At 58.1% G+C, this 27,766-nt stretch overlaps 2 long non-coding RNA genes across 2 annotated transcripts; both read right to left on the bottom strand.

Annotated features, from left to right (window-relative positions):
- Nucleotides 1-1,559: 1,559 nt before the first annotated feature.
- LOC136305607 (uncharacterized) lies at nucleotides 1,560-2,475 on the bottom strand. Its single transcript, XR_010725379.1, has 3 exons — nucleotides 2,392-2,475; nucleotides 2,229-2,307; nucleotides 1,560-2,151 (listed from the first exon to the last, which is right to left on the bottom strand). It is a non-coding gene; the product is annotated as an uncharacterized lncRNA (long non-coding RNA).
- A 23,757-nt stretch (nucleotides 2,476-26,232) lies between these two features.
- LOC136305605 (uncharacterized) lies at nucleotides 26,233-26,833 on the bottom strand. The gene is made up of 4 exons (XR_010725378.1): nucleotides 26,771-26,833; nucleotides 26,651-26,692; nucleotides 26,391-26,560; nucleotides 26,233-26,306 (listed from the first exon to the last, which is right to left on the bottom strand). It is a non-coding gene; the product is annotated as an uncharacterized lncRNA (long non-coding RNA).
- Nucleotides 26,834-27,766: the final 933 nt, after the last annotated feature.

Here is a 27,766-nt window from a genome sequence, read left to right as displayed (position 1 = left end):
ACCAGCAGGGCTGAGGAGACGCAGGGATTTATTCCCGAGGGGACACAAGGATCCCTCAGCCAGCCAGGATTTCTCCCAGGCTCTTCCCACTGCTCTCTAAGGACACAAACAGCAGTTTTTCCCTCGAGTTCCCCTTTCCATCAATGCCAAGACTCGTGTTCTCCTCCAACCCCAGGTTCAGGAAGGAAAGTAGGAATATTATCACTGCACAGACTGTCCAGGAGGGTGTGACTGAGGCAGCAGCACCAGCTCCCACTCCCCTGCTGCTCTGGATTCCTGAGCAGCTCCTTTCCATCCTGCCCTTCCCAGCACCATTCCCTGGGTGCCATGTCCACAGACACCTTCTCCATGCCGCTTAAAACCCACAGACACCAACAGAAAGGAGATCAAAAATCAATTCACATGTTGCTAGTCAGAGAGAATGGGAGAGGCCTAAAAATCTGCATTTATTTTAGAACACTAGAGCAATTTCTTCATGACCCTGACTATCAGTGATGGGCAGATAAACACCTTCTTTAACTTACTACCCGCAAAAACATCAAGTTTCAAGTTTAGTAAAGATAAAATTTTGCTGCAAAAATAAAAGAGGTGGGATGCTGGTGTTAGTGCTTTAACCTTCGGACATTAGCGGCTATTTGTAAAACAAATTCATTATTGAAGCAGCTAACTTGAAAATAAGGGGTTTTTACAATAAAGTTGACCAAAAAAGAGTCTCAAAATTAAGATATAGGCTGCACAAATATTTAAGAAAAAAAAAGTTGTCTTTCGTGCGTATAACCTGCCAGTCTCTCATGTTTTCAGTCCTTACCATTTATTTTTACCAAGGTGATGATTAAAACCTTGTCAAAAGCTCAAAAAAAAAAATTCCAGGACAAGGCAGGTGTTTTCCCAAGTACCCTCAGTGTGGAGCTGTGTCAGCCACAAGTGTTTGCTCCCTCAGCCCAGCCCGGAGCAGGCTCCAGCTGCTGCCCAGGGGGGTTACCAAGGGACTCACCTGTTTGAAGCTGTAAACGCAGGTGGCCTGCACTGGAGTGCCAATAAATGTGAAATGTGTGACTCTCACCTTGAATAGCGATCGATCTTCTCAGGGGAGCCCCTCACCCAGGATGGGGGGCTCTGCCACACATTTCATCTCTCCGCATCTGAAACAAAGTCAGGACAACAGTCAGAGTGCTGCAGGATACCTTGACAGCTCCACACATCTTGTGGCAATCTAGGAATACCCTCTACAGTCTAACCACACCCCACATCACAAATTTCAAGCCCCCAGGACTATTACCCTCGTACCCCTACACCCAGACTGAGCAGCAAGGCAGAGCAGCTCCCGGCCAAACACACACCAACACCCGTGACACAGCACAGGACAAACGAGGGGACACAACAGGGACAGAAAACTCTGGGCAAGAAGAATGACCCTGAGGGTCCAGAGAACTCGGAATGAGATGACCGAGGTGAGACGGAAGGTGAGCTGGCCAGGCTCAGAGAACCCTGCAGGAACAAGATGCCATCGGGATGACTTATCCCAAGAAACGCAGAGATGGATGCCCGAGAATCCTACGGTCAGAATCCTCCACCTGTCTTTGCATTCTCACAAGACCTAACCCGCCGGAATGGATCAGGGCGGTGCACGGCTGTCAGTACAGCTCAGAACAAGACCTGAAAAGGCATCGGACTGGATGCTTGTGAAGAGAGATGGATTCTGATGAGTGTCCGAGCAGCTGAGACAAAGGCACCTGGCTGAGGAGCACAGAGATCAGAAATGCTAAGACTGATGCCAGGGGTTTGGACAGGCCCCTGAAAGGACTAAAGGAAAAGACAAGACACCAAACAGACAGAGTGCACAACAGACAAGTGACACAACACACACCAGGACTGCTCTGCCCTGCACACCTCAGCACCGACATGAAAAATGAGACTTTCCCTTCATGTAGCCTAAGGGGTCACATCTTGGTGCCCCCAACTCCAAATCTGACTTAAAAAACCCCTCCCGGTGATCCCTGCCCTGGCATCCTGCTTTCATCCCCTCTGTGAGCCACAGCCCTCCACTTATCTCTCAGGCATCCAGGGAGGCAAATCCCTGCCAGGTCCAAAGAAGGCCGCCTCTGCCTCAGGAAAATTCCTGCTGTCGCCGGACTGTCGTCTCTTAGTCAGCTACAACAAAAAAAACCAAACATGAATGCGTGATCTTAGCAGCCCATCACCCAAAACCCGACAATTCTGCTACTCACTGTCTCCTAAGCTTGCCTGGGTCCTCGGCCCCGCGCTTCAGCTGCGCTCAGAGGCCAACGCCGGCATCGCAGGGTCTGCCTGGGTAAAGAGCAGACAAGGTGACGTGGCAGCGCTGGAACTTGAGGGGACCCTCCCTCCTCCTCCTTCTCCTCCCTGACTCACCTCAACTCCTCGGCCGTTATCCAAGCCTACCTGGATGGGGCCTTCACAAGGAGAAGATCAAGGCTCCATCACAGACTCCTGGAATGCTCCCTGAGGGCTCACGGGTGAGGTGACGCGGGTCTGTCGTCCCGTTGGTGAGAGGGGAGCTCGGCCTCCTGCGAGTGGACTCCCTAAAACACACAAGAACGGAGGCTTAGAGTTGCACCAGCGAGTGAGGCTTGAACAATAGCAACAGCTTCTGTCCACGAGTCACTGCTCACCTCGCCCACGTCAGCTTGACTGCTGAGATCCGGCTTCACCACCTAAAAATAAAGACAAAGAACAGAGCTGTAACACAGCCATCATTTACACCTCCCCTGCAAACAGAAACAGGGACTGACCTTCTCAGGGGAGCCCCCTCACCCAGGATGGGGGGCTCTGCCACAGATTTCATCTCTCTGCATCTGAAACAGAGTTTGGACAAAAGTCAGAGTGCTGCAGGATACCTTGACAGCTCCAGACATCTTGTGGCAATCTAGGAATACCCTCTACAGTCTAACCACACCCCACATCACAAATTTCAAGCCCCCAGGACTATTACCCTCGTACCCCTACACCCAGACTGAGCAGCAAGGCAGAGCAGCTCCCGGCCAAACACACACCAACACCCGTGACACAGCACAGGACAAACGAGGGGACGCAACAGGGACAGAAAACTCTGGGCAAGAAGAATGACCCTGAGGGTCCAGAGAACTCGGAATGAGATGACCGAGGTAAGATGGAAGGTGAGCTGGCCAGGCTCAGAGAACCCTGCAGGAACAAGATGCCATCGGGATGACTTATCCCAAGAAACGCAGAGATGGATGCCCGAGAATCCTACGGTCAGAATCCTCCACCTGTCTTTGCATTCTCACAAGACCTAACCCGCCGGAATGGATCAGGGCGGTGCACGGCTGTCAGTACAGCTCAGAACAAGACCTGAAAAGGCATCGGACCGGATGCTTGTGAAGAGAGATGGATTCTGATGAGTGTCCGAGCAGCTGAGACAAAGGCACCTGGCTGAGGAGCACAGAGATCAGAAATGCTAAGACTGATGCCAGGGGTTTGGACAGGCCCCTGAAAGGACTAAAGGAAAAGACAAGACACCAAACAGACAGAGTGCACAACAGACAAGTGACACAACACACACCAGGACTGCTCTGCCCTGCACACCTCAGCACTGACATGAAAAATGAGACTTTCCCTTCATGTAGCCTAAGGGGTCACATCTGGGACATCCCCAGCTCCAAACCAGACTCGAAAAATCCCTCCCAGTGATCCCTGCCCTGGTACCCCACTTTCATCCCCTCCCTAGTTCCGAGCCCTCCACTTATCTCTCAGATGTCTGGGGAGGTGAATCCACGCTGGGCCCCAAAGAAGGCCGCCTATGCCTCTGGGAAATTCCTCCTGTCACTGGGCTGCTGTCTCCTAGTCAGCTACAATAAAGAAAACCAAATATCAAAGCATAATCTTAGCTGCACATCAGCCAAAACCCAGCAGCTCTGCTACTCACCGTCTCTTAAGCAGGACCGGGCCCTCGGGCCCCGTGCGTGCGTCAGCTGAGCTCGGAGGCCGACGCTCGCAGCGCCAAAGCCTTAGAGGCATTACTGGCACCGAGCCCACCCACCGTGGCCTCCATTAGGGCTGTGAGCATCCCCGGTTAGAGCAGGACAGGAACGCAGGGTGGACATCCCCGGTGAACCTCAACCCTGTGGACTCTGCCCCACCACGGTCACTTCCTGCCTGGCCCTAGCTTAGGGCTACTGCCTGCACCTCTCAGGACTTCTGGCCTTGTCTTGCGTTAGGATTGCTGCCGGCACCTGCTCTCAGGGAAACGGTGTTGGCAGCAGCGCTGTGAGGGCCGGGATGCCTGTACTCTGACTTGTATCCTAGGCTGTACCCCTGATTTTCACTGTGTGTTCTCTAGTCCTTGAGTCCTTTACCTCAGCCTCTGTGTGTATCACTGTAACCTCCCCCCTTCTGAACCCTGCTTCTTCAGAGCCCTAGACCTTGCAGCCGGGGACGCTCTGCACCGTTAGGGTCCCAAGAGCTGTCCCGCACGCAGGACAGGTACATCCACAGTTGTTCCCTGCCTACCCTAAGAAACGTGGCCCTGAGACAGGGCAGAGGCTGACAGAGCCGAACTCTTTGCGGTGGCAAAAGGCACGAAGCCTTACCAACCGCCGCCTCGAGAGGGAATCAGGAGCACTTCCACCGGCTGCGGAGAGACAGGGAATCCCAGGGTGGGTGGGGCGGGAAACCCCCGTTATCCCCAGCCCTGTTGGATCCTGCTCCCCACTATCGCTTCCTGCCTGGCCCTAGCCTGACTGTGTCTGCACAGGTCAGAGCTTCTGGTGTGTTCCTGCACTAGGGCTGCTGCCTGCACCTGCTCTCAGGGGAAGTGTGCTGGTAGCAGTGCTGTGAGGGCCGCTACACCTGTACTCTGACTTGTATCCTAGCCTGCTCCCCTGAGTTTCACCGTGTGTCCTCTAGTCCTCGAGTCCTTTACCTCAGCCTCTGTGTGTGTGGCTACACCTCCCCCCTTCTAAACCCAACTTCTTTAGAGCCCTACACCTCGCAGCCAGGCCTTCTGGCATTGTCCTGCATAAGGGCTCCTGCCTGTACCTGCACTCAGGGAAACGGGCATGTCTTTAGGGCTACTCCTTCGGGTCTGGGGTAGGGGTGGGGTCGGGCTGGTACACCTGTACTCTCAATTGGCACATCTTGGACATCCCTATCTCCACACCTGACTCAAAAACCCCTCCTGACAAGTCCTGACCCAGCACTCCACTTTCATCCCCTCTGTGGCTCTGAACCCTCCACTTATCTCTTGGACGTCTGGGGATGAGAATCCACGCCGGGTGCCACAGAATGCCGCCTCGCTCTCTGGGAATTTCCTGCTGTCACCGGGCTGCTGTCTCTTATTCAGCTACAAGAAATAAAACAAACATCGATGTATGATCTCAGCAGATCTGTTGGCCAATCGGTCAGGGTGTAAGACAAGTAGACCACCTAAAACACACAAACAATAACATATGCTGAAGAGTTACATCAGAAACACCAGCACACTTAACTGCATAAATATATAAATTTTCAAACAGACAACCCCAAAAAAATTCCAGCAAAAAAAGCCAACTCTTATCACCCCTAGTCAAACTACTGAATATAATAAAAACAACACCATGTCCAAACCCCTTAATAATACTCCAGAACATATACTCAGAGCCCCCCCAAAGTTAAAGACTTCCCCCTAGCCAAATAAAAAGGAAAAAGCCCATGTCTTGCGACCCATATTAATTCATTAACTTAAAACTTTAAAAATAAACGTTAAAGTTTAAACCTTTAGACAACACTAGCACACCATAGACGCCAATCCCATCACTACATGCCAAACCGAAACTTATTTCAACCTTTTGTGCTGCTGCTGCTGCTCGGCACAAAGGTTTGTCCCTCAGCACCTCCTGAAGTAATGTTCCACGCCCAAGGCCTCCCCCAGCCCCTGTGAGATGAACTCACCATCCTTCCATGAGCCTCACCTGGGAGCCCAGCATAAACCCCTCTCCTCCCGCAGCTCCGTGCCAAACTCAGCTCGGGCTCCCCTCTTAAAGCAGTGCTGGCAGGACCCGCCCCCTCGTTATCCTTTACAGCTTCCACCTGTCCCCTCATCAGTGTGACAGCTCTCACCTGGGGCTGCTCTGTCCCCTCAATCATCCTGTGACAGCTCTCACCTGCAGCTGCTGCCAGTCCCTGCTGCTCATTTCCTGGACATTGCACTGTGTGCACTGACACGCTGGGGCACCGGGCTTTCCTTGCTGTGAATAAGGATCCCTCTGCTCCTGCACGTGCCCAAGGCTGAAACTGGGATTCCACCTCCTAAATTCCGTTTGTGTGAGGTTCACAATTCCTAAGGAAATTTCCCAGCAATCGTTACCCTTCATTTACATTTTCTCCTTTGGAATCATCACTACCTTGTCTTTCTGTGCAAGGGTTCCAAACGTTCATTGGGAGTTCAGTAGCCGGGTTGGCTTGTTTATAACTTAGCTGACAATCCCAGGCTAAATCCAAACACCCAGAGATACAGGGAAATATGGAGACAGTTTATAAATACTGCCCACCTCTGACCCTGAATTCTTCATCGCACATCCTCGGAGCAGATTTACTCCATCCTTTCATCCCAGCAGCACCCCTCCAGCACAACTCTCACTTCTCACACATGTTTCTTCCCACAAACCAAACAGAAATCTACTACAGGGCGAGGCGGGGAGGGGCGAGGCCGGTCTCGGGGCAGAGCCCCCGGGCCCTCAGGGCGGGCCGGGGGGACCGGAGCAGAGCCCGGGCCGGGTTGGAGCCGGAGCCGGTCTGAGGGCGGAGGCCCCGGGCCCTCAGCGCGGGCCGGGGGGCGGGGGCGGTTCCCGGGGCCCGCTGTCCAATCAGCACTGCCGATGCCTCAGCGAGCCCGCCAATCGCGGGGATTCAAAAGGGTGGCGGAAGTAGCTGCTGCTCTATGGGCTCGGTGAGGAACGCCCCGGTGGGGTCCCGGCGCCGTGCACTTGGGACCCGCCCCGCACCCCTGAAGCCGCGCCCCCGGTACTGCCCGGCCCCGGCTGCCTCCGGGCCCCGCCTCACAGAGCCCCGGCTCCGCCCCGAGCCCGCCCCGGCTCCGCCCCGAGCCCGCCCCGGCGCCCCGCGCTGCCCGGGATGGGGGCGGGACCATCGCCCGCGGCCCCGCCCCGCCCCTCACAGCTGAGCCGAGCCGAGGTTGCTCGCGGCCCTGCGCGGAGCCAGGCGGGGCCGGAAATGGGACCGGCCGTTCTGGTTCGGGTCCTGTCAGTGTCGGCTGCGGCTCCCGAGCGGTGCGGCCTCCCCCGGCGGGCGGGCTATGGGTCTCGGGGCCGGAGGACCAGGGGGGCGTTGCGATCGGGATCGGGACCGGGATCGCTGCGGGCGGCAGGAGCCGCTCCTGCTCCGCCTGCAGCCGGAGCTGCGCTGGGGTCCTGGCGGGGCTCTGGGCACGGGAGGACGGCGGCGGCGATTTCCTCTGATAACCTCTGATATCGGCCCCCCCACAGCATCATTGATCCCCACCCGAGTGTCACTGACCCCCCCCAATGTCATTGATGCCCCCCCAATATTCCACTGATCTTCCCTCAGCGTCGCTGACCCCCCCAAAATTCCAGTGATCCCCCCCACTTGATCCCGCCCTTTTTCTCCCCTCACGTTTCCCGCCCTTTTTCTCCCCTCACGTTTCCCGCCCTTTTTCGTGGGGAACGATCCCTGAGGGGGCCTGTGGAGGGATTCTGGAGGTCCGAGGGGTGAATTTGGGGTTTGGAGGGAGGTTTTGGGGGGTCCCAGGGATGGATTTTGGGGTTTTTGGGGGTCCAAGGGATGGATTCGAGGGTCCCGGGGTAGATCTGGGGTCCTGGGGAGGTTTTGGGGGGTCCCAGGGGTGGATTTGGGGTTCATGGGGAGGGGTTTGGGGGTTTTATGGCGCCTCAGGGGTGAATTTAGGGTCCGGGGAGAGGTTTTGGGGGTTTTTCGGGGTCCCAGGGGTGAATTTGGGGTCTGGGGAGGGGTTTTTGGGGGTCCCTCACCTGCAGGGCGTCGCGGGGGTGGCAGGGGGAGGGGGCAGCGGGGGGGGCCCAGCGCCCACCCCCCCTTGGGCTTCAGGAGGGCGTCGATGAGACCGAAACAGCTCGAGGGGGGGGGGGGTCAAAAACGGGGGGGGTCACGGGCTGGAACCCCCCAGTGCCCCCCAAACCACCCCCAGAGCCCCCCCGACCTCCAGGAGCGCCCAAAACCCTCCTCAGGTTCCTTTGATGCCGCAAATGGGCCGCCCAAACCTCCCGAAGATCCCCCAAAACCACCCAAAGCAGCCCCCAGGACTCCCCCCAGACCCCCCACAACCCCCCAAACCCCTCCAGGACAACTCGGGACCCCCAGGACCCCCCAAATCCGCTCCCCCGTCCCCCTGAGGCCTCGTTTGACCCGCTCCACGTTGCGGACAGGCACCAGCTGATCAAGCCACAAGCACCAACACCTGCGGGACTGGGATGGACTGGGAGCACTGGGAGGGTGATCAGAGAGAACTGGGATGGACGGGGAGTGGACTGGGACGAACTGGCAGGCGTGTGGGGGTCCGTGGTGGGCACACGGTGCCTAACTGGTCTATACTGGGATGGGTCTAATGGCCCCAGGGGAGGGGGTGTGGCCACACTGGTCCAGACTGGGAGGGGTGTCACCATGGCGCCGGAGGCGGAGTCGAGGATTCGGGCGAGGCAGGGACACCTAGGGGACAGCCAGGGCACTCCCAGGGACACCTAGGGGACACCAGGGCACCCCTGGGTACACCTAGGGGACAGCGAGGGTACCCCTGGGTACACCTAGGGGACAGCGAGGGCACTTTTGGGGACAGCCAGGGCCCCCCCAGGGACAGCCAGGGCACCCCCAGGGACACCTAGGGGACAGCCAGGGCACCCCCAGGGACACCTAGGGGACAGCCAGGGCACCCCCAGGGACACCTAGGGGACAGCCAGGGAACCCCCAGGGACACCTAAGGGACAGCCAGGGCACCCCCAGGGACGCTTAGGGGACAGTCAGGGCACCCCAGGGACAGCCAGGGAACCCCCAGGGACACCCAGGGCCCCCCAGGGACACCTAGGGGACAGCCAGGGAACCTCCAGGGACACCTAAAGAACAGCCAAGGCACTCCCAGGGACACGTAGGGGACAGCCAGGGCACCCCCAGGGACACCTAGGGGACAGCCAGGGTACCCCCAGGGACACCTAGGGGACAGCCAGGGAACCCCCACGAACACCTAGGGGACAGCAAGGGCACCCCAGGGACAGCCACGGGACAGCCAGGGCGACCCCAGGGTCAGCCAGGGCCCCCCAGGGACACCTAGGGGACAGCCAGGGAACCTCCAGGGACACCTAAAGGACAGCCAAGGCACTCCCAGGGACACATAGGGGACAGCCAGGGCACCCCCAGGGACACCTAGGGGACAGCCCGGGGACCCCAAGGTGCACCTAGGGGACGGCAAGGGCACCCCAAGGGACAGCCGGGGCACCCCAAGGGACAGCTAGGGGACAGCCAGGGCACCCCAGGGACAGCCAGGGAACCCCCAGGGACACCTAGGGGACAGCCAGGGCACCCCTGGGGACACCTAGGGGACAGGGAGGGCACTTTCGGGGACAGCTGGGGCCCCCCCAGGGACACATACGGGACAGCCAGGGCCCCCCCAGGAACAGCCAGGGGACCCCCAGGGACCCCCAGGCACAGCCAGGGCACGCCCAGGGTCACCTAGGGGAGACCTAGGGCACCCCCAAGGACAGACAAGGCACCCCTAGGGACACCTAGAGGACAGCCAGGGCACCCCAGAAACAGCCAGGGGACCCCCAGGGACACTTTGGGGACAGCCAGGGCCCCCAAGGGACACCTAGGGGACAGCCAGGGCACCCCCAGGGGTTGAAGGGGCCCCCCCGCTCCAAACCCAGCACGGCCGCCTGCGTTGCGGCCCCCCAAAAACCCATGGCCGCCCCCCGAGCTGATATCGACCCCCCCACAGCATCATTGATCCCCACCCGAGTGTCACTGACCCCCCCCAATGTCATTGATGCCCCCCCAGTATTCCATTGATCTTCCCTCACTGTCGCTGACTCCCCCCAAAATTCCATTGATCCCTCCCACTTGATCCCGCCCTTTTTCTCCCCTCACGTTTCCCGCCCTTTTTCTCCCCTCACGTTTCCCGCCCTTTTTCGTGGGGAACGACCCCTGAGGGGGCCTGTGGAGGGATTCTGGAGGTCCGAGGGGTGAATTTGGGGTTTGGAGGGAGGTTTTGGGGGGTCCCAGGGATGGATTTTGGGGTTTTTGGGGGTCCAAGGGATGGATTCGAGGGTCCCGGGGTGGATCTGGGGTCCTGGGGAGGTTTTGGGGGGTCCCAGGGGTGGATTTGGGGTTCATGGGGAGGGGTTTAGGGGTTTTATGGCGCCTCAGGGGTGAATTTGGGGTCCGGGGAGAGGTTTGGGGGGTTTTTTGGGGTCCCAGGGGTGAATCTGGGGTCTGGGGAGGGGTTTTTGGGGGTCCCTCACCTGCAGGGCGTTGCGGGGGTGGCAGGGGGAGGGGGCAGCGGGGGGGGCCCAGCGCCCACCCCCCCTTGGGCTTCAGGAGGGCGTCGATGAGACCGAAACAGCTCGGGGGGGGGGGTCAAAAACGGGGGGGGTCACGGGCTGGAACCCCCCAGTGCCCCCCAAACCACCCCCAGAGCCCCCCCGACCTCCAGGAGCGCCCAAAACCCTCCTCAGGTTCCTTTGATGCCGCAAATGGGCCGCCCAAACCTCCCGAAGATCCCCCAAAACCACCCAAAGCAGCCCCCAGGACTCCCCCCAGACCCCCCACAACCCCCCAAACCCCTCCAGGACAACTCGGGACCCCCAGGACCCCCCAAATCCGCTCCCCCGTCCCCCTGAGGCCTCGTTTGACCCGCTCCACGTTGCGGACAGGCACCAGCTGATCAAGCCACAAGCACCAACACCTGCGGGACTGGGATGGACTGGGAGCACTGGGAGGGTGATCAGAGAGAACTGGGATGGACGGGGAGTGGACTGGGACGAACTGGCAGGCGTGTGGGGGTCCGTGGTGGGCACACGGTGCCTAACTGGTCTATACTGGGATGGGTCTAATGGCCCCAGGGGAGGGGGTGTGGCCACACTGGTCCAGACTGGGAGGGGTGTCACCATGGCGCCGGAGGCGGAGTCGAGGATTCGGGCGAGGCAGGGACACCTAGGGGACAGCCAGGGCACTCCCAGGGACACCTAGGGGACACCAGGGCACCCCTGGGTACACCTAGGGGACAGCGAGGGTACCCCTGGGTACACCTAGGGGACAGCGAGGGTACCCCTGGGTACACCTAGGGGACAGCGAGGGCACTTTTGGGGACAGCCAGGGCCCCCCCAGGGACAGCCAGGGCACCCCCAGGGACACCTAGGGGACAGCCAGGGCACCCCCAGGGACACCTAGGGGACAGCCAGGGAACCCCCAGGGACACCTAAGGGACAGCCAGGGCACCCCCAGGGACGCTTAGGGGACAGTCAGGGCACCCCAGGGACAGCCAGGGAACCCCCAGGGACACCCAGGGCCCCCCAGGGACACCTAGGGGACAGCCAGGGAACCTCCAGGGACACCTAAAGAACAGCCAAGGCACTCCCAGGGACACGTAGGGGACAGCCAGGGCACCCCCAGGGACACCTAGGGGACAGCCAGGGTACCCCCAGGGACACCTAGGGGACAGCCAGGGAACCCCCAGGGACACCTAAGGGACAGCCAGGGCACCCCAGGGAGAGCCAGGGCACTACCACGAACACCTAGGGGACAGCAAGGGCACCCCAGGGACAGCCACGGGACAGCCAGGGCGACCCCAGGGTCAGCCAGGGCCCCCCAGGGACACCTAGGGGACAGCCAGGGAACCTCCAGGGACACCTAAAGGACAGCCAAGGCACTCCCAGGGACACATAGGGGACAGCCAGGGCACCCCCAGGGACACCTAGGGGACAGCCCGGGGACCCCAAGGTGCACCTAGGGGACGGCAAGGGCACCCCAAGGGACAGCCGGGGCACCCCAAGGGACAGCTAGGGGACAGCCAGGGCACTCCCAGGGACACCTAGGGGACACCAGGGCACCCCTGGGTACACCTAGGGGACAGCGAGGGTACCCCTGGGTACACCTAGGGGACAGTCAGGGCACCCCAGGGACAGCCAGGGCACTCCCAGGGACAGCCAGGGCACCCCCAGGGACAGCCACGGGACAGCCAGGGAACCCCCAGAAACACCTAGGGGACAGCCAGGGCATCCTCAGGGACACCTAAGGGAGAGCCAGTGCACCCCCAGGGACACCTAGGGGACACCAGGGCACCCCTGGGTACACCTAGGGGACAGCAAGGGTACCCCTGGGTACACCTAGGGGACAGCGAGGGCACTTTTGGGGACAGCCAGGGCCACCCCAGGGACAGCCAGGGCACCCCCAGGGACACCTAGGGGACAGCCAGGGCACTCCCAGGGACACCTAGGGGACACCAGGGCACCCCTGGGTACACCTAGGGGACAGCGAGGGTACCCCTGGGTACACCTATGGGACAGCGAGGGCACTTTTGGGGACAGCCAGGGCCCCCCCAGGGACAGCCAGGGCACCCCCAGGGACACCTAGGGGACAGCCAGGGCACCCCCAGGGACACCTAGGGGACAGCCAGGGAAACCCCAGGGACACCTAAGGGACAGCCAGGGCACCCCCAGGGACGCTTAGGGGACAGTCAGGGCACCCCAAGGACAGCCAGGGAACCCCCAGGGACACCTAGGGGACAGCCAGGGCACCCCAGGGACACCCAGGGCCCCCCAGGGACACCTAGGGGACAGCCAGGGAACCTCCAGGGACACCTAAGGGACAGCCAGGGGACCCCAGGGAGAGCCAGGGCCCCCACAGGGACACCTAAGGGACAGCCAGGGCATCCTCAGGGACACCTAAGGGAGAGCCAGGGCACCCCAGGGACAGCCAGGGAACCCCAGGGACACCTAGGGGACAGCCAGGGCATCCTCAGGGACACCTAAGGGAGAGCCAGGGCACCCCCAGGGACACCTAGGGGACAGCGAGGGTACCCCTGGGTACACCTAGGGGACAGCGAGGGCACTTTTGGGGACAGCCAGGGCCCCCCCAGGGACAGCCAGGGCACCCCCAGGGACACCTAGGGGACAGCCAGGGCACCCCCAGGGACAGCCAGGGAACCCCCAGGGACACCTAAGGGACAGCCAGGGCACCCCAGGGAGAGCCAGGGTCCCCACAGGGACACCTAGGGGACAGCCAGGGCATCCCCAGGGACAGCCAGGGCACTACCCCGAAGACCTAGGGGACAGCAAGGGCACCCCAGGGACACCTAGGGGACAGCCAGGGAACCTCCAGGGACACCTAAAGGACAGCCAAGGCACTCCCAGGGACACATAGGGGACAGCCAGGGCACCCCCAGGGACACCTAGGGGACAGCCCGGGGACCCCAAGGTGCACCTAGGGGACGGCAAGGGCACCCCAAGGGACAGCCGGGGCACCCCAAGGGACAGTTAGGGGACAGCCAGGGCACCCCTGGGGACACCTAGGGGACAGGGAGGGCACTTTCGGGGACAGCCAGGACACCCCCAGGGACAGCCAGGGGACAGCTGGGGCCCCCCCAGGGACACATACGGGACAGCCAGGGCCCCCCCAGGAACAGCCAGGGGACCCCCAGGGACACTTAGGGGACAGCCAGGGCCCCCAAGGGACACCTAGGGGACAGCCAGGGCACCCCCAGGGGTTGAAGGGGCCCCCCCGCTCCAAACCCAGCACGGCCGCCTGCGTTGCGGCCCCCCAAAAACCCATGGCCGCCCCCCGAGCTGATATCGACCCCCCCACAGCATCATTGATCCCCACCCGAGTGTCACTGACCCCCCCCAATGTCATTGATGCCCCCCCAGTATTCCATTGATCTTCCCTCACTGTCGCTGACTCCCCCCAAAATTCCATTGATCCCTCCCACTTGATCCCGCCCTTTTTCTCCCCTCACGTTTCCCGCCCTTTTTCTCCCCTCACGTTTCCCGCCCTTTTTCGTGGGGAACGACCCCTGAGGGGGCCTGTGGAGGGATTCTGGAGGTCCGAGGGGTGAATTTGGGGTTTGGAGGGAGGTTTTGGGGGGTCCCAGGGATGGATTTTGGGGTTTTTGGGGGTCCAAGGGATGGATTCGAGGGTCCCGGGGTGGATCTGGGGTCCTGGGGAGGTTTTGGGGGGTCCCAGGGGTGGATTTGGGGTTCATGGGGAGGGGTTTAGGGGTTTTATGGCGCCTCAGGGGTGAATTTGGGGTCCGGGGAGAGGTTTGGGGGGTTTTTTGGGGTCCCAGGGGTGAATCTGGGGTCTGGGGAGGGGTTTTTGGGGGTCCCTCACCTGCAGGGCGTCGCGGGGGTGGCAGGGGGAGGGGGCAGCGGGGGGGGCCCAACGCCCACCCCCCCTTGGGCTTCAGGAGGGCGTTGATGAGACCGAAACAGCTCGGGGGGGGGGGGTCAAAAACGGGGGGGGTCACGGGCTGGAACCCCCCAGTGCCCCCCAAACCACCCCCAGAGCCCCCCCGACCTCCAGGAGCGCCCAAAACCCTCCTCAGGTTCCTTTGATGCCTCAAATGGGCCGCCCAAACCTCCCGAAGATCCCCCAAAAACACCCAAAGCAGCCCCCAGGACTCCCCCCAGACCCCCCAAAACCCCCCAAACCCCTCCAGGACAACTCGGGACCCCCAGGACCCCCCAAATCCGCTCCCCCGTCCCCCTGAGGCCTCGTTTGACCCGCTCCACGTTGCGGACAGGCACCAGCTGATCAAGCCACAAGCACCAACACCTGCGGGACTGGGATGGACTGGGAGCACTGGGAGGGTGATCAGAGAGAACTGGGATGGACGGGGAGTGGACTGGGACGAACTGGCAGGCGTGTGGGGGTCCGTGGTGGGCACACGGTGCCTAACTGGTCTATACTGGGATGGGTCTAATGGCCCCAGGGGAGGGGGTGTGGCCACACCGGTCCAGACTGGGAGGGGTGTCACCATGGCGCCGGAGGCGGAGTCGAGGATTCGGGCGAGGCAGGGACACCTAGGGGACAGCCAGGGCACTCCCAGGGACACCTAGGGGACACCAGGGCACCCCTGGGTACACCTAGGGGACAGCGAGGGTACCCCTGGGTACACCTAGGGGACAGCGAGGGCACTTTTGGGGACAGCCAGGGCCCCCCAGGGACAGCCAGGGCACCCCCAGGGACACCTAGGGGACAGCCAGGGCACTCCCAGGGACACCTAGGGGAGAGCCAGGGAACCCCCAGGGACACCTAAGGGACAGCCAGGGCACCCCCAGGGAGAGCCAGGGCCCCCACAGGGACACCTAGGGGACAGCCAGGGCATCCCCAGGGATAGCCAGGGCACTACCACGAACACCTAGGGGACAGCAAGGGCACCCCAGGGACAGCCACGGGACAGCCAGGGCGACCCCAGGGTCAGCCAGGGCCCCCCAGGGACACCTAGGGGACAGCCAGGGCACCCCCAGGGACACCTAGGGGACAGCCAGGGAACCCCCAGGGACACCTAAGGGACAGCCAGGGCACCCCCAGGGACGCTTAGGGGACAGTCAGGGCAACCCAAGGACAGCCAGGGAACCCCCAGGGACACCTAGGGCCCCCCAGGGACACCTAGGGGACAGCCAGGGAACCTCCAGGGACACCTAAAGGACAGCCAAGGCACTCCCAGGGACACCTTCGGTACAGCCAAGGCACCTCAGGGACACATAGGGGACAGCCAGGGCACCCCCAGGGACACCTAGGGGACAGCCCGGGGACCCCAAGGTGCACCTAGGGGACGGCAAGGGAACCCCAAGGGACAGCCGGGGCACCCCAAGGGACAGCTAGGGGACAGCCAGGGCACCCCAGGGACAGTCAGGGCACCCCCAGGGACACCCAGGGCCCCCCAGGGACACCTAGGGGACAGCCAGGGAACCTCCAGGGACACCTAAAGGACAGCCAAGGCACTCCCAGGGACACGTAGGGGACAGCCAGGGCACCCCCAGGGACACCTAGGGGACAGCCAGGGCACTCCCAGGGACACCTAGGGTCAGCCAGGGCACCCCCAGGGACACCTAAGGGACAGCCAGGGCACCCCCAGGGACGCTTAGGGGACAGCCAGGGCACCCCAGGGACAGCCAGGGCACCCCCAGGGACACCCAGGGCGCCCCAGGGACACCTAGGGGACAGCCAGGGAACCTCCAGGGACACCTAAAGGACAGCCAAGGCACCCCCAGGGACACCTAGGGGACAGCCAGGGCACCCTAGGGACAGTCAGGGCACCCCAAGAGACACCCAGGGCACCCCAGGGACACCTAAGGGACAGCCAGGGCACCCCAGGGAGAGCCAGGGCACCCCCAGGGACGCCTAGGGGACAGTCAGGGCACCCCAGGGACAGCCAGGGAACCCCCAGGGACACCTAGGGGACAGACAGGGCACCCCAGGGACACCTAGGGGACAGCCAGGGCACCCCCAGGGACACCTAGGGGACAGCCAGGGAACCCCCAGGGACACCTAGGGGACAGCCAGGGCACCCCCAGGGACGCCTAGGGGACAGTCAGGGCACCCCCAGGGACAGCCAGAGCACCCCCAGGGACAGCCACGGGACAGCCAGGGAACCCCCAGAAACACCTAGGGGACAGCCAGGGCATCCTCAGGGACACCTAGGGGACAGCCAGGGCACCCCCAGGGACACCTAGGGGACAGCCAGGGAACCCCCAGGGCCACCCCAGGGACAGCCAGGGCACCCCCAGGGACGCCTAGGGGACAGTCAGGGCACCCCAGGGACAGCCAGGGAACCCCCAGGGACACCTAGGGGACAGCCATGGAACTCCCAGGGACACCTAGGGGACAGCCAGGGAACCCCCAGGCACACCTAAGGGACAGCCAGGGCACCCCAGGGAGAGCCAGGGCACTCCCACGGACACCTAGGGGACAGCCAGGGCACCCCAGGGACACATAGGGGACAGCCCGGGGACCCCAAAGTGCACCCAGGGGACGGCAAGGGCACCGCAGAGACAGCCAGGGCACCCAGAGCTCCAAGGGCTATCCAAGGGATGCTCAAAACCCTTACCAACGATTGGCTTCAATAAAGCAACTCACACAAAGTCACCAACATCACGCGGACACAGCACCATTCTTTTGTTGGTCTGTAACGGCTGCAACAAAATACGCCCTCCTGGAAGCAGTTCAGCACTTACTGATCACTTCTTTGTTTTGGCACTTCCCAGCCAGGGCCTGCGGGGCCTCCTGCAGATGCAGGTCTTCGCTGACAAGGCTCCACTTGTGCAGCAGCAGCAGCAGGAGCAGGAGCAGCAGCAGCAGCAGCTCCCTGAAATTTTAGAAAATATTAGAAAAATACAGGCAAAAATCTCACCTCTGTCCTCCCCTAAGAACATCCCCAGGACATCATCCCAGTTTTTCCCAGCTAGGAGCTGCAAGGAATTCAGGCAGGGGAAATGACATCAGGGAACAGCTTTGTAAAGTCAAAGGCAGAAAGAGAAGATCCACCAGCAAAGGGCAGGAAAGGGGAAAGGTTTCTGAAAACATTTCTGCAGTCTAATTAATAATTATTTCCGCTTCCCCAGCGAGAAGAACACAGACTCACAGCCATTCAGGCCTGACAGTCCCCTGCAGCCAGAGCTCAGCACACATCCACAGAAGCAAGTCCAGCATCTGAAAGAAAAAAAAAAAAAAAAACAAAAACCAAACACAACAATCAAACCAGTAGGAAAAGGTGATTTCTTTGGCTTCAAAGTTATTTCAAGTTCTTAAAGCCCAACACAGCTGCTAGGAGAAACAGAGTCAGGGCTCCTGGCAGACAGAGGGTGTTTTCCCCCCGAGGGGATTGCAGAGGAATTGTCTGGGACTTGGACTGTCCCTCGGGGTGACACCAGTTGCTGTGACTTCTATCATTCCATATGTTTGACTCCCAAAACTTCCCAGCCCAGGGGCTTGAGCTGACAGGGCAGCACAAAGATTGTTCTCTGTGTGGTGCCCAGATTTGGGGTTCACTGTCACCTTTGCTAGTTTAGATGAATTATACCCACGGCCCCGAATTCCCTGCTCAGTTCCCGCTGCAATAACCTCACAGTGCCTCACGGAGCACGGATATTCCCACGCAGAGCTGCTGCTTGAATGCCAGACGTGTCAGGAACCAGCAGAGCTTCCAAGGAAGCTCAGCAGGATGGGGACAGGATAGGTTTCTATTCCATAGATTTGGTTAATTATAACCCTCACCCCCTGGGGGTCACCTGTCAGATTTCCCTGGAATTCAGCCACCCCCCTGAGCTCGGGCTCCAGGTGATGTTTCAGAGCAGGAGAAGGCACTGGCCGGCCTGTGCTGAGGCAGCCCCTGTGCCCTCGGGAGGACACAGCTCCCTGCAGGAGCTCAGCTCCTTTCCGAGCCCCAGCAGTGGCCTCTGCAAGTGCCTTTCCCTCAGGCAAGGGACGCCCATCCCTGCCTTCAGCACACCTCCAGTGGGACCCACCTGCAAAAGCTTTCCATCACTTCTGCACTCCGGCCGGCTCCCTGGAAAAGTCCAGACTTCATCCAAACGAAACTCCATCCCACTCAAACCTTTGATTTTGAGGCATCTCCGAGGGCCGTTGCTCTGGATTTAATTTCTGTGAGGGAGGAGCGCCTTGGCTTTAATGCTGCCGACGGGTGATGTCCTCAGGCTGAAAGGGAGGGGATTTGGGGTGGCCAGGACATCCCTGGCAACTGTGTGGGAGCTCCGGGAGGTGGGAATTGCTGTCTGAGCCCCTCTGCAGACAGCCCGAGCCGCCGTTCCCAGGCAATGCCAGCTGTTCCCCGGGGAGCTCTTGGGCTGTGGGTGCCTCTGTCCGGGCTGCAGCATCTCCCCGTGCCCGGCGGGAGCAGCCCCTGGCCGAGGAGCCGCGGCAGCCCCGGGGCCGTGTCCGTGCCAGCCCCGAGCCCGGCCCCGGGCCCTGCGTTTGGCCGCCGCTGCCACGGGCGGGGCCCCGCAGGCACAGCTCCTCCCTGCACATCATCCCAGGGCTGCTGGCCCCGCTGGGGCTGCCGGCCTCCTTCCTCCCTGCGCCTCCGGGCACCCGGGACACCTGCAGGAAACCCCGAGGGACACTGCAGGCGGCACGGGGGGGCACCGAGGCCTCCGGCCAGAAAAGCAGCCCCGGCCTCAGCAGCTGCCATCAGTTTGGCCCGGCAACACTCACCTGCAGGAAACGCCCCTGTGCGGGTGGGACCGGCCCTGCCTCTCTGCAGAGCTTTGGCCGTGGAAGAAGGGAAGCCTCAGGACTTGTCCTGCTCCTTTCCGCCCGGAAAGAGACTTTGTGTGAGTACTTTTACGGCAGCTGCTGGGTAAATCCTGGAAAGGACAGGAAATCAGCGTCACTGGAAGAGCTTTGTGCTGTCGTGAGCTGCCAGCCACTTCTGCCCTCGAGCCATTCCAGGGGCTGGTGTGTGAAGCAGCTTTGGCAGAGAAGGCGGCACTGCACTTACCTTAGTGGGGCCAAGCGTTGCCATCCTATGGAGGTCCATCCCCATAATGCAGAGATTGGTTCAGCTGCTTGGAGCAGAGTCCGGGTAATGCCAAGGTGCTGAGTTCGATTCTCAAACGGTCCGTCCGCTTGAGAGTCAGATTTTAGGATCCCTCTCAGCCTCAGTATATCCTGTGACCTGGAAATAAGAGGAAAATTCTCGGCTGAGTTTTAATAAAACAGCTTTTGCCATTGCAGGGTGTGAGCTGCACTCGGCGATTTTCGGCCGCGACGAGCCCCACGAGCCTTCCGCCCTTCCTTGCCGCCATCATGGTTGCGTCTGAGGCCACTTCCGGTTCCGCCGGCATCTTTTTTGCGGCACCTCTAAGGCGCCCGGCAGGTGTTTACACAGACGCCTGACTAAATCCGCGAATCCGAACGCAAGCGCGGCGCGGCTGAGCACACGGCCCGTGTCCCCACACCTGGAGACGCCGCGGAAAATTGCGCCCGGGCGGCGCCGTAGTCGGGGTTTCGTGCAGGCATCTGGCTAAACGCCTATAGGGTCCTTATTTTTTCGCGCCCTTTTGGCCGCCCTTTTTGGAAGGTCGGGCGCCTCGCGCCTGGGCGCCATTTTGTGAGGGGCGTCGCGTGACTTCCTCTTTTGCTCGCCGCCATCTTGGCTGCGGCTGAGGCCACTTCCGTCCCGGCCGCCATGTTCTTGGCGGCTCGGCATAGGCCCCCGGCAGGTGTTTACACAGACGCCTGAATAAATCCACGAATTTAAAAGCAAGCGCGGCGCGGCTGAGCACACGGCCCGTGTCCCCACACCTGGAGACGCCGCGGAAAATTGCGCCCCGGCGGCGCCGTTGTCGGGGTTTCGTGCAGGCATCTGGCTAAACGCCTATAGGGTCCTTAATTTTTCGCGCCCTTTTGGCCGCCCTTTTTGGAAGGTCGGGCGCCTCGCGCCTGGGCGCCATTTTGTGAGGGGCGTCGCGTGACTTCCGCTTTTGCTCGCCGCCATCTTGGCTGCGGCTGAGGCCACTTCCGTCCCGGCCGCCATGTTCTTTGCGGCTCGGCATAGGCCTCCGCCAGGTGTTTACACAGACGCCTGACTAAATCCGCGAATCCGAACGCAAGCGCGGCGCGGCTGAGCACACGACCGGTGTCCCTACACCTGGAAACGCCGCGGAAAATTGCGCCCGGGCGGCGCCGTAGTCGGGGTTTTTGTGCAGGCGTCTGGCTAAACGCCTATAGGGTCCTTATTTTTTCCCGCCCTTTTGGCCGCCCTTTTTGGAAGGTCGGGCGCCTCGCGTCTCGCCGCCATCTTGGTAGTGGAACCCACTAAAATGCCCCCTCGGCTCCTCCCACAAGCGCCTGACTGAATGGACTGCAGCCCGCGGCGCCGCTGCGCCCCCATCCCGTGTCCGCACACCCGCAAACGCCGCGGAAAATCGCGCCCGGACGGCTCCGGGGTCCGGGTGGCGCGCGCAGGCAGCCGGCTGCCACGCGCCCGGGCTCCTTGCCTTTTTCCCTCCCTTTCGGCCCCGAGCTGCGGGCGGGCGGGCGGCAGCGCCGCCCCCGAGCTCACAATGCGGGGCTGCCACGCGCGTCGGGGACGGGCGGGGGGGACAGCTGCACTACCGCTCTTTGGCCACAGGGTGGCAGCATTGTCTCACAGATCATGAGGGACGGGCACGGGGGACAGCTGCACTACCGCTCTTTGCCCACCGGGTGGCAGCATTGCCACACAGATCAGGCGGGACGGGCGGGAGGGACAGCTGCAGTACCGCTCTTTGCCCACACGGTGGCAGCATTGCCGCACAGATCAGACGGGACGCGCGGGACGGGACAGCTGCACTACCGCTCTCTGCCCACAGGGTGGCAGCACTGCCGCGCGGCGGCGCGGAGCGGAGCCATAAACGAACGTGCCCAGGAATGCCCTGGCGAACAGCCTCCGGAATAAATGGCCCAAAAGACCCCCGAGCACACCTGCGAGAACCCTGCCAGCAACCAGACCGAAACAAAAAAGCCTTTCGTTCAGGCTCTATTTCAATATTTTTTATCTTTGTGATTCTGATATTTACATTCATCATTACAATTCATCTTTTATATTATGTACATTATACATCATGTATTATGTTTATTATACTATTATATTTATTATAGATATTAAATATAGAAAGTTATATATAAAATAATTTATTTATTATGTAATGTTATAAATAATAATACATTTCATTTAAATATGATTATGTACATTATAGATGTTTATATTATGTATATTAAATATATTTATAAAACGTGTAGTAAGTAATAATATATTGTGTATTTTTTATTGATATTATTTTTCATATCCTATACTTTTTGTTATTTTTCTTTTTCATTATTTTTTAAATTCGTTTGTTTATATTTTAAACGATATTTTACACTAGATGAATTCATGAACCTAACACATCAGAAACACAATTAATTTGAATTAAATGAGCCTGGTTTTCTAAGGGGTAAAGTTTTAATCTTTATTTAGATAATATGGGCATATTTTCTCTATCTGTATGGGGTTTTTTTGGTGGGTTGCGGGGGATTTTATTTTGGGGGTTTTCTTTTTTTGTTCGCTTTGTTTTGGATTTCTTTGCTAATAAACAAGCAGGGTCGGAGAGTTACAAAATAAAACGTCTACTTTGTTTTTATTGCTCCCTCTGAAATACGCCTCGACAGCCTGGACAGCAGGCTGCTGCTGGTAACACTGTGCACGGGTAGGAGGAGACCTGGTCGGGGCTGGGAAGGAAAAAACGGCACCACGGTGGTCACAGCTTTCTCCCTTCAGGAGTTTTATGGAGCAGAAAATACAGAGCTTTTGCCAACTGCGCTCTCTATGACATCCGGACGTCCAGCGGGCACCGAGGTCATTTCTCATCTTTCTTGCCAACAGCCAAACCCCCAGGCGCCCGGGGGAAGAAAGAGTATGGGGAAAAAAAAAAAGGAACAAAGAAAACATGAAAAAATAAACCAAAACTATAGAAAATAATAAATAAAATTAAAATACCAAAAGAAAAAAATTTCAAAGTAACAAAAAAGTGGAAAAAAAATTTAAACAAAAAATTAAAATAAAAAACGAAAAGTAGTTTTAACAAGTAAATAAATAGCTAAAGAAAAAAAATAAAAATTAAAAAACTGAAGAAAAAGTCTTTGAAAAACCACAAAACGCAACATGAAAAACCACAACAAAAGAGCACAAAAATACAAAAATAACAAAAAATAAAATACAAAATTAAATAAACGCAGCTCTCACCTCCTGCCACTGCCTAAAAAAGCGCCATGGCTTTCCACAATTATGCAGCAATAAGGGAAACAAACCCAGTGCCCCCCAGAACAGAAGGTTTTCTAGACAATTCCCACTTCTGCTTGGAAACAAATTCTATTTTAGTGGGAAGCTCATTTTGGACAAACATCCAAATGTGCCAAGGTAGGAAAGAACCAGCCCCTTGTGTCCAAGGAACAGCAGCTAGGCCTGGATTCAGGTTTTAATGGCATTTATGTAATTAAAAATGCAGTAAATTGAACTTTACAAAGAGACGAATCGTGGCAAATAAATACTTCAAAGTTTTCTTGGGAAATCACAGAATTTTGTGGAGATGGTGCTGGACAATTGCTGATTTACCAACATTAATTGGGTAAATTTCCTTGGAAATGTGCTCTACAAGGTACAAAAATTCCAATTAGGATGGAAAATTGGAATAAATAAATATTCCCTTACTAAAATCAGAGAGAAAATCAGAGTTATTCCTTCAATTAAAAGGAAGGAATAACATCCAAATCCAAGCCTGCCTGGAAAACAAGCTCAGGAATTTCTAACATTGAAAACTTTTGCAAGAGTCATGAAGTTGGTGAAAGTTCATGGAATGATGATTTAAAATCTGCTTCCTCTGCACTGATTTAAAGGGAAGTGGGAATTCAACAGGTCCAGTTACTCCCATCCAACCTTGGACTGGGATAAGGCCTTCCAGTGGCTTCACTTCCTACTGGCTCTCTCCTTTTCGCCAACTACCTGCAAGAGGAAAAGCAACAGGAATAAAGTCTCAAACAGGATGGCCTTGGTCCAGGCAGACTGAGGTGCAGCTCCCAGGGAGGGAGGCCAGGCTGTGCCTCGGGGAGCTCCGGGAATCTGGGATTGCCCGTGGGATTCAAGGGCTGGAAAAGCACACCCACCTGCCAGGTTCAGTGCTGGGACCGAGCAAGGCCGGGGCTCGGGGGCAGCAGTTAGAGCTGGGACTGCAGGAGAACACCCCAAACCCGGGTTAAACATCCGGCACGACACGCAGCACGCTCCGGGAGAAACTCGGGCGGGAGAAGCCCCGGGATGCTCCACGTTCCTTGCCCTTGGCAGCTGTGCCAGGGCCTCCCTCAGAATGCTGACCTCACCGTGCAGCTCCTACAAAACAGGAGAACTTATGGGAATCGCCCAGAATCCCTGGACTTCCAGTTATTAAGAACCACAGCTGCAGCGAAAGGTGTACAAACGCTACTGCAAACCAGCAGGGCTGAGGAGACGCAGGGATTTATTCCCGAGGGGACACAAGGATCCCTCAGCCAGCCAGGATTTCTCCCAGGCTCTTCCCACTGCTCTCTAAGGACACAAACAGCAGTTTTTCCCTCGAGTTCCCCTTTCCATCAATGCCAAGACTCGTGTTCTCCTCCAACCCCAGGTTCAGGAAGGAAAGTAGGAATATTATCACTGCACAGACTGTCCAGGAGGGTGTGACTGAGGCAGCAGCACCAGCTCCCACTCCACTGCTGCTCTGGATTCCTGAGCAGCTCCTTTCCATCCTGCCCTTCCCAGCACCATTCCCTGGGTGCCATGTCCACAGACACCTTCTCCATGCCGCTTAAAACCCACAGACACCAACAGAAAGGAGATCAAAAATCAATTCCCATGTTGCTAGTCAGAGAGAATGGGAGAGGCCTAAAAATCTGCATTTATTTTAGAACACTAGAGCAATTTCTTCATGACCCTGAATATCAGTGATGGGCAGATAAACACCTTCTTTAACTTACTACCTGCAAAAACATCAAGTTTCAAGTTTAGTAAAGATAAAATTTTGCTGCAAAAATAAAAGAGGTGGGATGTTGGTGTTAGTGCTTTAACCTTCGGACATTAGCGGGTATTTGTAAAACAAATTCATTATTGAAGCAGCTAACTTGAAAATAAGGGGTTTTTACAATAAAGTTGACCAAAAAAAGAGTCTCAAAATTAAGATATAGGCTGCACAAATATTTAAGAAAAAAAAAGTTGTCTTTCGTGCGTATAACCTGCCAGCCTCTCATGTTTTCAGTCCTTACCATTTATTTTTACCAAGGTGATGATTAAAACCTTGTCAAAAGCTCAAAAAAAAAAATTCCAGGACAAGGCAGGTGTTTTCCCAAGTACCCTCAGTGTGGAGCTGTGTCAACCACAAGTGTTTGCTCCCGCAGCCCAGCCCGGAGCAGGCTCCAGCTGCTGCCCAGGGGGGTTACCAAGGGACTCACCTGTTTGAAGCTGTAAACGCAGGTGGCCTGCACTGGAGTGCCAATAAATGTGAAATGTGTGACTCTCACCTTGAATAGCGATCGATCTTCTCAGGGGAGCCCCTCACCCAGGATGGGGGGCTCTGCCACGGATTTCATCTCTCCGCATCTGAAACAAAGTCAGGACAACAGTCAGAGTGCTGCAGGATACCTTGACAGCTCCACACATCTTGTGGCAATCTAGGAATACCCTCTACAGTCTAACCACACCCCACATCACAAATTTCAAGCCCCCAGGACTATTACCCTCGTACCCCTACACCCAGACTGAGCAGCAAGGCAGAGCAGCTCCGGGCCAAACACACACCAACACCCGTGACACAGCACAGGACAAACGAGGGGACGCAACAGGGACAGAAAACGCTGGGCAAGAAGAATGACCCTGAGGGTCCAGAGAACTCGGAATGAGATGACCGAGGTAAGATGGAAGGTGAGCTGGCCAGGCTCAGAGAACCCTGCAGGAACAAGATGCCATCGGGATGACTTATCCCAAGAGACACAGAGATGGATGCCCGAGAATCCTACGGTCAGAATCCTCCACCTGTCTTTGCATTCTCACAAGACCTAACCCGCCGGAATGGATCAGGGCGGTGCACGGCTGTCAGTACAGCTCAGAACAAGACCTGAAAAGGCATCGGACTGGATGCTTGTGAAGAGAGATGGATTCTGATGAGTGTCCGAGCAGCTGAGACAAAGGCACCTGGCTGAGGAGCACAGAGATCAGAAATGCTAAGACTGATGCCAGGGGTTTTGACAGGCCCCTGAAAGGACTAAAGGAAAAGACAAGACACCAAACAGACAGAGTGCACAACAGACAAGTGACACAACACACACCAGGACTGCTCTGCCCTGCACACCTCAGCACTGACATGAAAAATGAGACTTTCCCTTCATGTAGCCTAAGGGGTCACATCTTGGTGCCCCCAACTCCAAATCTGACTTAAAAAACCCCTCCCGGTGATCCCTGCCCTGGCATCCTGCTTTCATCCCCTCTGTGAGCCATCACCCTCCACTTATCTCTCAGGCATCCAGGGAGGCAAATCCCTGCCAGGTCCAAAGAAGGCCGCCTCTGCCTCAGGAAAATTCCTGCTGTCGCCGGGCTGTCGTCTCTTAGTCAGCTACAACAAAAAAACCCAAACATGAATGCGTGATCTTAGCAGCCCATCACCCAAAACCCGACAATTCTGCTACTCACCGTCTCCTAAGCTTGCCTGTGTCCTCGGCCCCGCGCTTCAGCTGCGCTCAGAGGCCAACGCCGGCGTCGCAGGGTCTGCCTGGGTAAAGAGCAGACAAGGTGACGTGGCAGCGCTGGAACTTGAGGGGACCCTCCCTCCTCCTCCTTCTCCTCCCTGACTCACCTCAACTCCTCGGCCGTTATCCAAGCCTACCTGGATGGGGCCTTCACAAGGAGAAGATCAAGGCTCCATCACAGACTCCTGGAATGCTCCCGGAGGGCTCACGGGTGAGGTGACGCGGGTCTGTCGTCCCGTTGGTGAGAGGGGAGCTCGGCCTCCTGCGAGTGGACTCCCTAAAACGCACAATAACGGAGGCTTAGAGTTGCACCAGCGAGTGAGGCTTGAACAATAGCAACGGCTTCTGTCCACGAGTCACTGCTCACCTCGCCCACGTCAGCTTGACTGCTGAGATCCGGCTTCACCACCTAAAAATAAAGACAAAGAACAGAGCTGTAACACAGCCATCATTTACACCTCCCCTGCAAACACAAACAGGGACTGACCTTCTCAGGGGAGCCCCTCACCCAGGATGGGGGGCTCTGCCACAGATTTCATCTCTCTGCATCTGAAACAGAGTTTGGACAAAAGTCAGAGTGCTGCAGGATACCTTGACAGCTCCAGACATCTTGTGGCAATCTAGGAATACCCTCTACAGTCTAACCACACCCCACATCACAAATTTCAAGCCCCCAGGACTATTACCCTCGTACCCCTACACCCAGACTGAGCAGCAAGGCAGAGCAGCTCCGGGCCAAACACACACCAACACCCGTGACACAGCACAGGACAAACGAGGGGACACAACAGGGACAGAAAACGCTGGGCAAGAAGAATGACCCTGAGGGTCCAGAGAACTCGGAATGAGATGACCGAGGTAAGATGGAAGGTGAGCTGGCCAGGCTCAGAGAACCCTGCAGGAACAAGATGCCATCGGGATGACTTATCCCAAGAGACGCAGAGAAGGATGCCCGAGAATCCTACGGTCAGAATCCTCCACCTGTCTTTGCATTCTCACAAGACCTAACCCGCCGGAATGGATCAGGGCGGTGCACGGCTGTCAATACAGCTCAGAACAAGACCTGAAAAGGCATCGGACTGGATGCTTGTGAAGAGAGATGGATTCTGATGAGTGTCCGAGCAGCTGAGACAAAGGCACCTGGCTGAGGAGCACAGAGATCAGAAATGCTAAGACTGATGCCAGGGGTTTGGACAGGCCCCTGAAAGGACTAAAGGAAAAGACAAGACACCAAACAGACAGAGTGCACAACAGACAAGTGACACAACACACACCAGGACTGCTCTGCCCTGCACACCTCAGCACTGACATGAAAAATGAGACTTTCCCTTCATGTAGCCTAAGGGGTCACATCTGGGACATCCCCATCTCCAAACCCGACTCGAAAAATCCCTCCCAGTGATCCCTGCCCTGGTACCCCACTTTCATCCCCTCCCTAGTTCCGAGCCCTCCACTTATCTCTCAGATGTCTGGGGAGGTGAAT

The sequence above is a fragment of the Chamaea fasciata genome, unplaced genomic scaffold (genome assembly GCF_029207755.1).
Source record: "Chamaea fasciata isolate MVZ Bird 193981 ecotype frontalis unplaced genomic scaffold, bChaFas1.0.hap1 SCAF_513, whole genome shotgun sequence".
In the NCBI taxonomy this organism is placed as follows: domain Eukaryota; kingdom Metazoa; phylum Chordata; class Aves; order Passeriformes; family Sylviidae; genus Chamaea; species Chamaea fasciata.
Note: the sequence above shows the minus strand (reverse complement) of the source record. Positions and strands in the feature narration are given on the sequence as shown.